This window comes from Capra hircus, chromosome 4 (genome assembly GCF_001704415.2).
Source record: "Capra hircus breed San Clemente chromosome 4, ASM170441v1, whole genome shotgun sequence".
NCBI lineage: Eukaryota > Metazoa > Chordata > Mammalia > Artiodactyla > Bovidae > Capra > Capra hircus.
Genome location: NC_030811.1, coordinates 70,865,045 through 70,878,186, shown reverse-complemented (window position 1 = coordinate 70,878,186; position 13,142 = coordinate 70,865,045). Strand labels below are relative to the sequence as shown.

The window sequence follows — 13,142 nt, the reverse complement described above, 5'->3', positions numbered from 1 at the left end:
CCTGGGTCAGGAAGATCCCCTGGAGGAGGAAATGGGAACCCACTCTAGTATTCTTGTCTAGAGAATCCCATGGACAGAGGAACCTGGAGGGCTACAGTCCATGGGGTCACAAAGAATCGGACACGACTGAAGTGCCTTAGCATACAGGCACTCGGCTTTGGTAAGTTCTGGGCTTCCTAGGGTAACTGCTTTTATTAATGAGCTTTTCATCTCTAGTTTCATAGGCAAGTATCCCTTTTGTGGATGATGTTTGTCTCCTAGGTTTGTTCTGGCATCAAGTAAATATGAAATGAAACTTATCAGCCTTAAAATGACTCTGGAGGCCAAAATCCTGATGGATCTCTTTACTGTTGAATAGTATCAAAAACAATACTACCAGCTGGACTCTGCAAGTAAATTCTGATTCACATTTACAGGTCAACTTAATTATAAGATAAAGTCTTTTTATTGTTATCAGTTTTATTATTATCTACTCAGAATACAACTACCATTCTCCCAAGACATCTACATCATTTTAAAAAGTTAGTACCACGAGTCCAAGGGAAAGAACAAGTTCCAAACCATCAACCAAAACAATCATTTAATAACTCCAACAACTTGTCAGACTTTTCCTCGTCTGCTGCTTAACCAGAGGGAACACGCCATAAGGCAGAGCGTGAGAGTAATCCTTCTTCAGATTCATTATGGTTATGACCAGGACCAAACTTCTACAAATGTAGCCAGAGCAGAAAACCGATATTCGGAGTGATTTGGGGGTATTCCCTTTGTGGTTGCTTATTGAAATTCCACCACTAACTGTCCTGCATTTTAGCTCAAAATTTTCAAGCCAGGTGGAAGGCAGATCTTCCTTGCAGGGAACTTATTCATTCACGTTATGATGAATGCAAATGCACTTTTTATATGCAGCCAGACTTGGGCAGAGAGGGGAGTGGGGAGAGGGATGTGAGGTGAGGGAGGGGTGGGGCTTCAGAACCATGGCTCTGACTGCCCACGTCTTTTGGATACCACAGCCCACTGGTGGACGTGGGAAAGGCTACTGAAAACTCGAAGTAGCTACAAAAACACTTTCTATTCTAATGTCAGAGGCCGAATTCTTGAATAGCCTGGGGACATTCGAATACAAGTGTGCTTTAGAGTTTTGGGAAGTTCCAGGGAGTCTTTGTGAGGCAAGGGAAAGACATGGGAAGACACACAGCATTTAGTTTCCACCAGATTAAATCCTCCACAAAGATAAAGCGAGATATTTTTTGTGGCTCTAATAGTGCCTGATGACTAAAAAGTTCACTGTTGTCAGCTGACAAATGAGCAGCCAAGAAGATCTCTGAGAAGAATGTACTGCAAAAGGTAGAATGTGAACTTTAACCTCTGTCTAAAAGACAGTTTTGAAGTCAAGTTACTCTCCTGCATTAAATGAACGAGAAAATAATGTAACCAGCCAGGAAAACTTCCCTGGGAACCATCGTATTGAGCCCACTAACACCTTACAAGGGCACAAGGCAGTCCTTCCTGGCAGCCCCTCTGCTCGCCTCATCTCTGCATATTTCCCCCTTTTACTAGAAATCACCATTTACCAACAAACTCCTAGCTTTGTGGTCTTCCTACCTCTCCTAAGTGTCACACAGTATGTTATTTACAAAAGAACTTGCCCAGAGCTTACTGCTGGTGCCACTTACTACTGAGACATGAAGACAAGAGTGCAGCCATTTTGGAAAAGAATCAATAACAGCTTTGGGCAAAATAGGCCTTGGAAGCTAAAGAAGAAAGGCTCATGGGGCCTTAGGCCCAGAGACATAAACCAGGCTCGCTGGAGTAAATGTTACCTCTGTTACACTCACAAGTATAGCTAATTGCCATAAGACTCAACTGTAAACTTAAACCTTACTGTTCCAGTGCTTTCTTGCAGGATACTCTCACACACTCCTTTCTCCTCACAGAAGTACACCCTACACCTAATAGCCACCATGGAGCCACCTGCTACTGATCAAGAAGTCTGACCATTTCTGGAAATTATCAGTGATAATGAGACAAGCTTTCCCCCTGTTTTGTTATAAAAGCAACTTGCCCCTTCTACTCAGGGAGCTGGTACTTTTCCCCACCTTCTCCTTTGTGCACAAGCCATCTTTTTAGTAAAAAGCTTTGCTGGCCTAAGAGTCCTGTGGAAGTGATACTCATTTCCATGATATTGCTGTCTAAGGATGTGGAAAGGGCACACTAGCACCACCATTACTGCAAATTCCTAGTTTCTAACAACTGCGATTCAGTGTAAGCAGACTTCCTTCCATGTCCCTGCCAGAATGGAGAGGTCTCTTACACAGCCTCACCTGGCAGGTGTCTTTATTTTATGATATAGACAGTCATTGGAGGGGGTGCATCTGGGTATATCAAAACTTTATAAAATGAGTCAGTTTACATTAATGAGGGAGCTTCCCATTAAACGGGTGATTTATACAAAATTAAGCCTTTTTGATATTGTTCATAATTACCTAACTCAGCAATGTTGCTAGTCCTTACTAATTTTCACTTTTTGAGAACTCTCCAAGCAGAACAAAACCTGTGCTATTTGATTCACAAAGTAACCTTCTTAATTTTCAGGTTACTGATCTGGGGATTTCTGGTGGGCTTCTGAAACATCACAAAAACTAATTAGTCACATGTATTTAGTCTGAAAACACAATGGAAGCAAATTCAACGGAGGCACGAATCATTTCCTCTGAAACACAAAATGATACATGGATGAATCAATTTCAGAGTTCTCAAGGACAAGGGACAGTATCTTGTAAAATTTTACAACCTCAAAATCTCGCATACAATATTCATAAATTCCATGGGAGTTTATTTGTTAAATAAAACCTATGAGGTAGAGAACTAACCGCTGAACAATCACACTCTCAGAAATCCCTTAAGAAAGCTATTATTGGGTGAGGTACAGTGCTCTGAACTGTGTTCCAGATCATTAAATAAGACATTTTTCATCAAATTCAATGGCCTTTGAGAAGATGGCATCATTGGCCTGGCACAGTCAGTTCTAGAACTGATCATTCTAAATGATATAAGTCAGACTGAAGTGAGCAGTGTGGGTGGGAAAGGGATTTACCAAGCAGAAAGAGCATCAAAGCAACAGTAAAACTTTCTTTTTTAAGATTTTTTTGATGTGGACTCTTTTTAAAGTCTTTGTTGAATTTGTAACAATGTTGTTTCTGTTTTATGCTTTGGTATTTTGGCCATGAGGCATGTGGGATCTTAGTTCCCTGACCAGGGACTGAACCCACACCGCCTGCACTAGAGGGTGGTCTTAACCACTGCACCACCAGGGAAGCCCCACATTACAGCTTTATAAGCAGACTTTGGCATTATCTGGACTTCATGGTGAGACACACAAAAATCATTATAAATAATATGTTCTCAGGAGATTTTTGATAGATGACTGCATTAAAAAGAAAACTTTTCTTATAAATAATTCCTTTTAAATCTTTAATTCCATCAGAAACATATAGTTTACCAGCAGTGCTTTTATTCTGCTGCCTACTTTCTCAGCTTGATATGATTCATGATTTAGTAACACAAAAATCTTATTACTGTGAAAGGATGTGAAGGGCTGGTTTTCTTCCCTGTGTGTTTGATCCATTTTTTTTGACATGCAGTATGATTCATTTTTTGCAGCCATATCCCTACTCTCTGTTCTTCATCACACTCTCTGGATGGACAGTATTCACTATGGCAATAACATTACACAATCACATCATTTTATGGTATAATTCCCTTTTTGAACCAGTAACCAATTTAAACCTTTCAGAAGATAAACTCCTACCTTTGAAGAAGATCTTCCTATCTGAAGAAATTGCTCTTCCTTTGACTTCTTTAAACCAAAAGTCTTCTTAGCATTCCTCTGTGGGTTGAAGAGTGGGGGGAATGTTAACAAGACACTTGTCATCCATCACCACAGACTGTCAATACATTAACTCCAACTGACTCCCTGATGGGAAACACAATTACAGGGGAAGCCCTGCATGGAAAGACAAATTACGTATATATTTGCCAAAACACATCTTTGCTGGTTTCAATCAAAAGTGAAATCAGAGAAGTGACCAAAACTCTGGTGACCATACGCTCAATGGATGCCAATCGAAAGCATCATGTCTGTGCCTTTTCAGTTTGGGGAATGGAGGGGATATGGAAAATGCATGCATACAGTGTGGCTACAGTACTTCCTGGTTGTGGGATGATGATGACTGAAATGTTTTATTTAGTAGAGTAGGAAATCCTCTATGTTTGAAAGGCCTCAAGATCTCAAGTGTTAGTCATGTTAGTCACTCAGTCATGTTCGACTCTTTGCAACCCCATGGACAGTAGCCCTCCAGGCTTCTCTGTCCATGGAATTCTCCAGGCAAGAATACTGGAATGGGTTGCCATTCCCTTCTCCAGGGGATCTTCCCGACCCTGGGTCTCCCACAGTGCAGGCGGATTCTTTACGATCTGAGCCACAATATGAGCTGTGTGACTGAATATGGTACCACTTTCTGGGCCTCCGCTTTTGTCTTTAGTAGGATTTTAGAGAATATAAGAGCACCTACTAATCAGCAAGCTTCAAACTTTATGAGCATCAGAATCATCTGGGTAGCTGGCTACACTTTAAATTCTTAAGCTGCCAGAATCAAAGAGGGTCATAAAGAGATGATAGCAGTCCAGAGCAGAGAAGACCCACCTGGGCTTTGACAAAGGGCCAGCTATGGACAATCCAGAGCCTGACCAGCCTCAAGTCTCCTCTCCTCATCCTGAATGTTCCCAATGTTCCCTTTGCAAATATTCCAGCTGAGAAGTAGCCAGCAAAGGACAGTGCAGACGGGAGGAAAACTATCACAGCTGAGTACATTAGGTCTCTCTCTCTTTTTTTAAGACAACCAATTCAGGGACATCCATGGTTTTCTAAAAGAGAATCTGTGGCTTTTTGGACTTTGGACTTTTGAAAACAGAAGTCATACTATCAACCTCTGAAAAACCTTTCAGAGAAGAGAAACAAGTGTCAATTCAGGAATTCCTGGCTTAACTCAAATTTGAAGACAACTATGAATCACAAAATGATTCTATTACCAAAATAAAAAGATGTGTCATCATCTCAGATGTTGTAGTTCAGGCACGTGTTATAGAATATCTTCTGTGTTCAACTGCAAAAAGCTTTATCTTAATTACATGTAAAACCACTCATTTGATTTTCACTGGCTCTGATGCAATGGTATTTTATCAGGACAAAATGTTAATGGTGCAGAGGTTAGTAATTCTTTCTTGAAATTAAAATCAATATTAGGATAGAAGAGGTTTTCTTTCTTTGTCATTTAGTTTCCACTTATAAAATCTCTACAAGTGTGTAGGAAAGGGTCTACAAGTATTTGAAGCTATGTCTATAACAATAATTCAACCAAACATATTGAATATTTGATATGCATCTGTCAAAAGACTGGATAAATATAAATAAGAGAAGAATTAAATATGACATGTTTCATACATGAGGGATCTTAGTCCATGTACTGATGGGAAAACCAGAACTACCATCAGCCACCATAAAATGGAATATTTATAGAACATACTATGAAACCATAGACTTTGGAGAATCCCTTGGACTGCGAGGAAATCAAATCAGTCAATCCTAATGGAAATCAACCCTGAATATTCATTGGAAGGACTGATGTTGAAGCTGAAGCTCCAATGCTTTGGCCACCTGATGTGAAGAGCTGACTCATTAGAAAAGACTTTGATGCTAGGAAAGACTGAAGGCAAGAAGAGAAGGGGACAATAGAGGATGAGATGGTTCGATGGCATCACCAACTCAATGGATAGGAGTCTGAGCAAGCTGCAGGAAATGGTGAAGGACAGGGAAATCTGGTGTGCTGCAGTCCATAGGGTCACAAAGAGTCAGACACAACTAAGTGACTGAACCTCAACAATGAAACCACAAAAGAACAACTGATTCTACAAGGGGGCATCAAGGAAAGACTCCCACAGGACATAACACTTAAAGATGGGTAGAAAGGTTTCCACAGGACATAATACTTAAAGATGGGTAGAGAGGGCATTCTCAGCAGAAGGAAGGAATGGCAATGACCAAGAGGGTGGTATGTCCCCACTAGCAGAGCAATGGAGCAACAGGCCCAGTGATGGTGGGAGGCAGGGGATATGGCCAAGAGGGGAGGCTACAGAGGTCACATGGTACTAGAGAGAAAGGGACCTTTAGCACCGACCAACTGACAAGTCTAAGCTTGAACCTGAGCACAATGCAGTCCTGCTGAAGGTTTTAGGCAAGAGGAAAGAACAGCTGTCAGCAATGTGGGAGCTTAGTAGGGTAGAGACTGGAAAGGGAGGCTACTCTGGGGAATGTTTCAGTCACCAACGAAGGTTTTTGGCTTCTGGGGGCATCCTCCCAAAGCCCAACCCTAAGATGAATCAGGAAACACTGATGGAACGCTAATTTAGAGGTAAGAACACTGATTTGGCCATGACATTTGATATTATTGCAAGAAATAATGATCTTTAATTAATGGACAGATTTTGTGACTTCATTGTCCTAATACGTGAGTGCATCTTTAGAAGGGGAGCTCCATCAGGTCAGCATGCATGTGGGGTCTCACTTCTCTCCCCTCCACCCAGCCTTCTCTGCATCTTTCCGCATTGCTCTCCCCTAGGACAACTCAGCTCTGCTTCTGGTCCTGCCTGGGGGCAGGTGGGGTAGCCCAGTGCCAGGTGTGACACTAGGGAAACCCCTCCTGTGACCTTTCTTTCTGTTACGATATGTGAGCCTTGATTTACTGGTATCCTCACATTGCAGTGCTAGTATCTGACACTGGTTTGGGCTTAAGGGAATCAGACCCTGCCTAATGGAGGGCACTGCTTCCAAGTCATTACTCATCTAGGGGAAAGGAGCCTGTCACCTCTTCCAGCCTAGAGTAACAGAGCTCTGTCCTGGGATTCAAGACCAAGGCTTCAGCTACTCATGCAAGGGTATTTCCTCTTGCTTTGGCAATGTCCTCTACAAGCAGAAGGCAAGCATTAGGGAATCTCATAGGCAGAGCAGAAGGTAAGCATTCTTGGGTCCACTGACCAAAATAACCCACAATCCTTTATCTCCAAATAATCATGGTAAGGTGGGTATGCAACTCAAAATGTAGACTGTTCTTCTTAAGGTAGACTGTTCTTCTTAAGGTAGACTGTTCTTAAAGTTTCTTCTAAAACAAATTTCTCTATATGGTGAAATCAACAGAAACTTAGAGAGTGCTTGAGTTTGCTGATCTAAGCCCTTTAAAAGTCTCTGTGCCCCACCTATTTGGCACCCTCATTGTGTCTGAAACACTAACATCACATTGCTGGAGAGCTGCTATTGAAAAATCTACATTACAGATGACTAGAGGCTACAGTTAAATATTGGGGAGTGAGTCCATTAAAGACACAGGTCAATAAAATTGATTTTACTATAATTTTTACCTGGAAGAGCTAAGAGAACTAACATAGAACAGGCTATACTATGTCCCAGAGGCACAGGTGATACAGCAATTCTAGAAGCATCATTACTGCTTGGACACAGGAGCAGAAAACTCAAGCACAAAGAAGTGAAGTTAATGACCCCTGTCACACAACTGGCAAATCATTCACTCAGAGCACAAGACCACTTCCATCTGAATCTCAAACTCCTGCTTTTTCTACTTCTTCCTACAGCTTTTGGGAGAGGGCAGGATAAACTTGCAGTGGGGATGCTATAAGATGGAACTGAGAGAGCAGGAAATTCTCAGAAAGAGTGGTCAGACTGAGAGGATGGCATCAAAAGAGCTGAGAATGAAGCAGGTCAGGAAGGGAAAAGGATGGTCCCCAGGGTCAAAACCTACTGGAAGGACAAAATGCAAGAACTCAGCTGCCGTCAGACAGAAGTCTCCGAGTCCTGAGCTGGGTACTACCCTCCACTCTGCCCCCTGCTCAACACAGCTGGACTAAGCTTTCCAGCTGTCAGCAACACCTATTGCACTAGCATTTCTATGCCTCTCTTCCAGGAATGCTTTTAATTACTGCTGCTAAGTCACTTCAAGTGAAGAGGAACTAAAGAGCCTCTTGATGAAAGTGAAAGAGAGTGAAAAAGTTGGCTTAAAGCTCAACATTCAGAAAACGAAGATCATGGCATTGGGTCCCATCACTTCATGGGAAATAGATGGGGAAACAGTGGAAACAGTGTTAGACTTTATTTTTGGGGGGGCTCCAAAATCACTGCAGATGGGGATTGCAGCCATGAAATTAAAAGACGCTTACTGCTTGGAAGGAAAGTTATGACCAACTTAGTTAGCATATTCAAAAGCAAAGACATTACTTTGCCGTCAAAGGTCCGTCTAGTTAAGGCTATGGTTTTTCCTGTGGTCATGTTGGTGTGAGAGTTGGACTGTGAAGAAAGCTGAGCACCGAAGAATTGATGCTTTTGAATTGCGGTGTTGGAGAAGACTCTTGAGAGTCCCTTGGACTGCAAGGAGATCCAACCAGTCCATTCTGAAGGAGATCAGCCCTGGGATTTCTTTGGAAGGAATGATGCTAGAGCTGAAACTCCAGTACTTTGGCCACCTCATGTGAAGACTTGACTCACCGGAAAAGACTCTGATGCTGGGAGGGATTGGGGGCAGGAGGAGAAGGGGACGACTGAGGGTGAGATGGCTGGATGGCATCACCAACTCAATGGACAGGAGTTTGAGTGAACTCCGGGAGTTGGTGATGGACAGGGAGGCCTGGCGTGCTGCGATTCATGGGGTCGCACAGAGTCGGACACGACTGAGCGACTGAACTGAGCTGAGCTGAAGTCCCCTCAGGCGTGTCTGACTCTGTGCGATCCCACAGGCGGCTGCCCACCAGGCTCCCCCGTCCCTGGGGTTCTCTGGTGTCTCACAAAAGGGGCAGGTATGACAATACTGCTGGGTAGAGTATAGAAGACGTTCTGAACATGGATTTTAAAAAGGAGGCAAAGAAATATGGTTCTTTTGATAAGTGCGTTATTTTCAGTATGATTCAATTCAAGGTAAAAATGCCCTAAAAAAGCACACCTGTGTAATTTCCCACAGGTTTGGTTTCCCATGAGCATCATGTGAGGAAATGATTTTATCCTTGCTTACCTATACCACTGAAAGGGGCACTGCCTCATTTTTAACCTCCCTCTGATGATATAAACCCTCAAACCTTTGCAAACATCACCAAAAGACTATGTATTAACAGTATTACCATATCAGCAATTATGCCAAACATTTCTAGAGAATGAATGCTTGTTACATTCATTATTCTTGCTTTGACAACTGCATCAATGGGCTTTCATCACTCTGACACATATTTAGGTCAATGACATAGGGTAATACATCATTGTGAAGGATTATTTTTCCAATAACAAAGTAACAATTTAATTTTTTTTTAACCAAAATACAATCAACTTATCCTATTAAAGAAACCCAGTTCTAAGTCAAAGGGTCAAGATGAGATCTAATGTAATTTAAAAGTTGCCTTCAGGAAAGATGAATAACATCTAGGTGAAAAATGTAACAAATCCAAAGGTCAAGGTACACAAAGTAAAACAATTACCAAAGAAAAAAAGATGAATTCAATGGTGCATAATATTAAAATTTTCAGTATTTCAAGAAAGTGGATACTTGCCTTGGCCATTCACAGAAAAATAATAAAATAAACTTCCTAATAGCTCCAAAATAAACTGAACTATTGATTGGTATTTTGGGCATAATTTGTTTTAAAATTAGAATTCACAACATTCAATACAACCAAAAATCTATTTTGCAAACACTGTTAGGAAATAGTAGCAGCAAGGAAAAATAGTTGAAATCTCATTTAGTTTATACTCTTCAGAACAACTGCGAGGTCATTAAAAATGCCTACTCTTTGGTTTCTGTGAGGTTGATTTCTAAAAGCTGGTCTTAGGGATGATAATCTACCCTTTGGGGTAGATTACATCAAAATATCAAACATTTGACTTCTCAATCCAATTATATTTTAAACTGTGACAATTATTTCCTGTTTACCCTCTTAAAAATATACAGTTAAACACTTTTCTGAACACCAATTCTGGAAACTTTATACATAACAATATATTTATATGCCTGCACTATTACATATTTAAGTCGCATGCAGAATCGTTTTGTGCTTTTATCACTAGGAAATGATAGTAATTTCCAAAGTTATTTTTAATCTTTGGTCTTAATGAAACTTCAGTTGTATCAGTCAGGGACTAAAACCCAAACTCTTCTTTCTTTTCTTAACTTCCTCCCTTTGACACGATCCTTGGACTGAATCTGGGGCTCAGTCATACTTATTAACCAGAGAGAAAAGGATAAATAAACAACCCTATTAAAATTGGCATTTATCTTTGGTTTCTCTGGGGTGTGCCTGCCATCCAGCAGCCGAATTCAGTTCAACATGGCAGAAAGCCAAAATCATCTTGAAACCCAGTTCTCCCCATTTCAGCAGCCTATGAAACAAAATACATTCCAAAAGCAGAAAGTATGGTCTGAAATAAAGCAAGTTCTCCAACTAGTACCTCAACAAGATGGCACCCAGAAGGGCCTACCTCCACTACAACCTGGCTGGCAAGGGTTATGGGGACACAGAGCCTGGACTTCTAATTCCAAGTTTAGTGTCAACTTCAGCCTACTCTTACAAGACCAATAAACTTGTTGGATATGTGTGTGTGTGTTACTCACTCAGTCCTGTCCAGTTCTTCGTGACCCCATGGACTAGAGCCCAACAGGCTCTGCTGTCCATGAGATTCTCCAGGTAAGAATACTGGAGTGGGTTGACATTTCCTCTCCAGGGGATCTTCTTGACCCAGGGATTGAACCTGGATCTCTTATGCCTTCTGCACTGGCAGATGGGTTCATTACCACTTGTGCCACCTGGACTTGGGACCACCTCCATGACCTCTTAAATGTCAGGGTAGAGTGAGGCAGAGATCCATTCTGATGGGAAACTCTCAGGTGAACCAATGTGCTTTTCAGAGATATGAAACCTGATAAATCAAATTAAACAGACTGAAGACAGACCATCCCCAGAAGCTTTTGCCTGTTTTAAGTGCCACTGTCACCTGCTACCTTGTAGACTGGTGCAAACAACCAACAGTAAGCAAGTTACACTGACGGCGGATAAATGCCATCTTACTGCCTGTCAGTTTCCCTGGCCATCATGCTGTCATACACATGCATGACTGGAACATTTCACGGTACCTAGGACATGCCACAGTTCATGGTTTTCCAGGAGGAATAACTAAAAGTGGAAACCTAGAAATCCAGCAGGCAGTAATGCTAGCTGTTCATCAAAGAGCCACTGTTCCCTGTGTCATGTAGAGGGGCTGTGCGGAAGAGGCTCCTGTCCAGGGTCTGTATTTCCAGACTCCCTTGAATCCTGGCAAGACCTTGAGATGTAAGAGAGCTAATATGTATCACTTCTTTGCCCAGATGTTTAGGAAGCAAGTGTGTCTTTACCACACATCATACCTCCCCCCTGTTGGCTAGATGTCAATCCCAATGTGACTCTGCAAGCCACATGGCCTGGCCTCTGTCACTGGAGGTCCCTGAAGGGTGACAAGCAGAGATCCTTCCCACCCAGCAGGTAGTCTGTATTACTAGCCCTGGACTATGACAGGAGTTGGAAAGGAACTCTACTTTTTTTTAGACAGGAACATGTTTCTACTTTCAAGGGTTTGTTACAACTGCTAGCTCTGCCCTATCTAATAGAGTCAGCAAGCCATGAACACAACAGAAACTTTAAATTAAATCTATTCCCTCATTGGTCCCTTTTCTGTGTCTATAAGAGGAACGGATTTAATTTTATAATATTAGTGTATTCAGAGCAGTAGGGCAAGAGTGATTAAAGGATATTAAATAAGTCCTCTTAAAGGCAATTAGGAGAAGGCGATGGCACCCACTCCAGTGCTCTTGCCTGGAAAATCTCATGGACGGAGGAGCCTGGTAGGCTGCCGTCCACAGGGTCACTAAGAGTTGGATACGACTGAGAAACATCACTTTCACTTTTCACTTTCATGCATTGGAGAAGGAAATGGCAACCCACTCCAGTGTTCTTGCCTGGAGAATCCCAGGGACGGGGGAGCCTGGTGGGCTGCCGTCTCTGGGGTCGCACAGAGTCGGACACGACTGAAGCGACTTAGCAGCAGCAGCAGCAAAGGCAATCAAAATAACTGTTTACTTCACTGAGGGAAGAAAAAGCTTAAAGGAGGCTGGTTGAACTGTCAATATATGTCAATGAACATAAAATCTTAAAAATTTTATATCATAGATAGTGAGAAACTTGTTAGGACCAAACTGGAGCCAGGACAGGCTCTAAGGGGCAGGCTAGGCCTGAGGTTTAGTCTCTAGAAAAGCTGAGGCACTGGAAACTCCCGCAGGCAGTGTAGCTCGACCAATCAGAAAAATCCCTGTAGCCCCCCACCCATGTGAGACCCGAGCCAATCCGGATAGGGATGCGAGGTTTAATAGTCTCGCGTGCGCACATGGTTTAGCCAATCAGCTATGCTGTTACGGGAACAAAGAACCGTCTGTATAAAAGTAGATGTGATTCAGAGCTCGGGGCTCTTGTCGGATTCCACTGTGTTGGATGAGACCTGGGCCCTATCTCGAGCTAGCAATAAACCCCTTTATGCTTTTGCATTGCTGTGGATGTCTTATTCTCTCAGCTTTGGGGACTCGGACTTCGGGCACAACAAACTATTTCTCAATTTCACTGAATATAAACCAAATAAATACAGAAGATTTAAGGTGATGGTATAAAAAATAACACTGTACCTAGAACATAGGTAAGATTGAAAATAGAGTTTTTCTAATTTATGGTTACCAGGGAGGAATGGTGGGAGGGATAAACTGGGAGGTTGAGATGGACATACCCACACTACTATATATAAAATAGATAACTAATAAGGACCTACTGCATAGCACAGGGGCTCTTCTAGTTCTCAAAACTCTGTAATGACCTATATGGGAAAAGAATGTGAAAGAGTGGATATATGTATATGTGTAACTGATACACTGTTGTACAGCAGAAACCAACACAACACTGCAAATCAACTATAGTCCAGTGATTTTTTTTAATGGCTACAGCAGTATAGTAAGTACTGAGTT

At 42.0% G+C, this 13,142-nt stretch overlaps 1 protein-coding gene across 20 annotated transcripts in view; it reads right to left on the bottom strand.

Annotated features, from left to right (window-relative positions):
* Positions 1-13,142, bottom strand: part of NRCAM (neuronal cell adhesion molecule) — a 309,770-nt gene that overhangs the window by 164,832 nt on the left and 131,796 nt on the right. For 19 of the 20 annotated variants that reach the window (XM_018047203.1, XM_018047206.1, XM_018047205.1 and 16 more), the window contains exon 3: positions 3,809-3,886. The exons of the other annotated variant lie outside the window; for it this stretch is intronic. The gene's annotated coding sequence lies outside the window, so the exon portion shown is untranslated. The remainder of the gene's footprint in view (positions 1-3,808; positions 3,887-13,142) is intronic. 20 annotated transcript variants of the gene reach the window in all.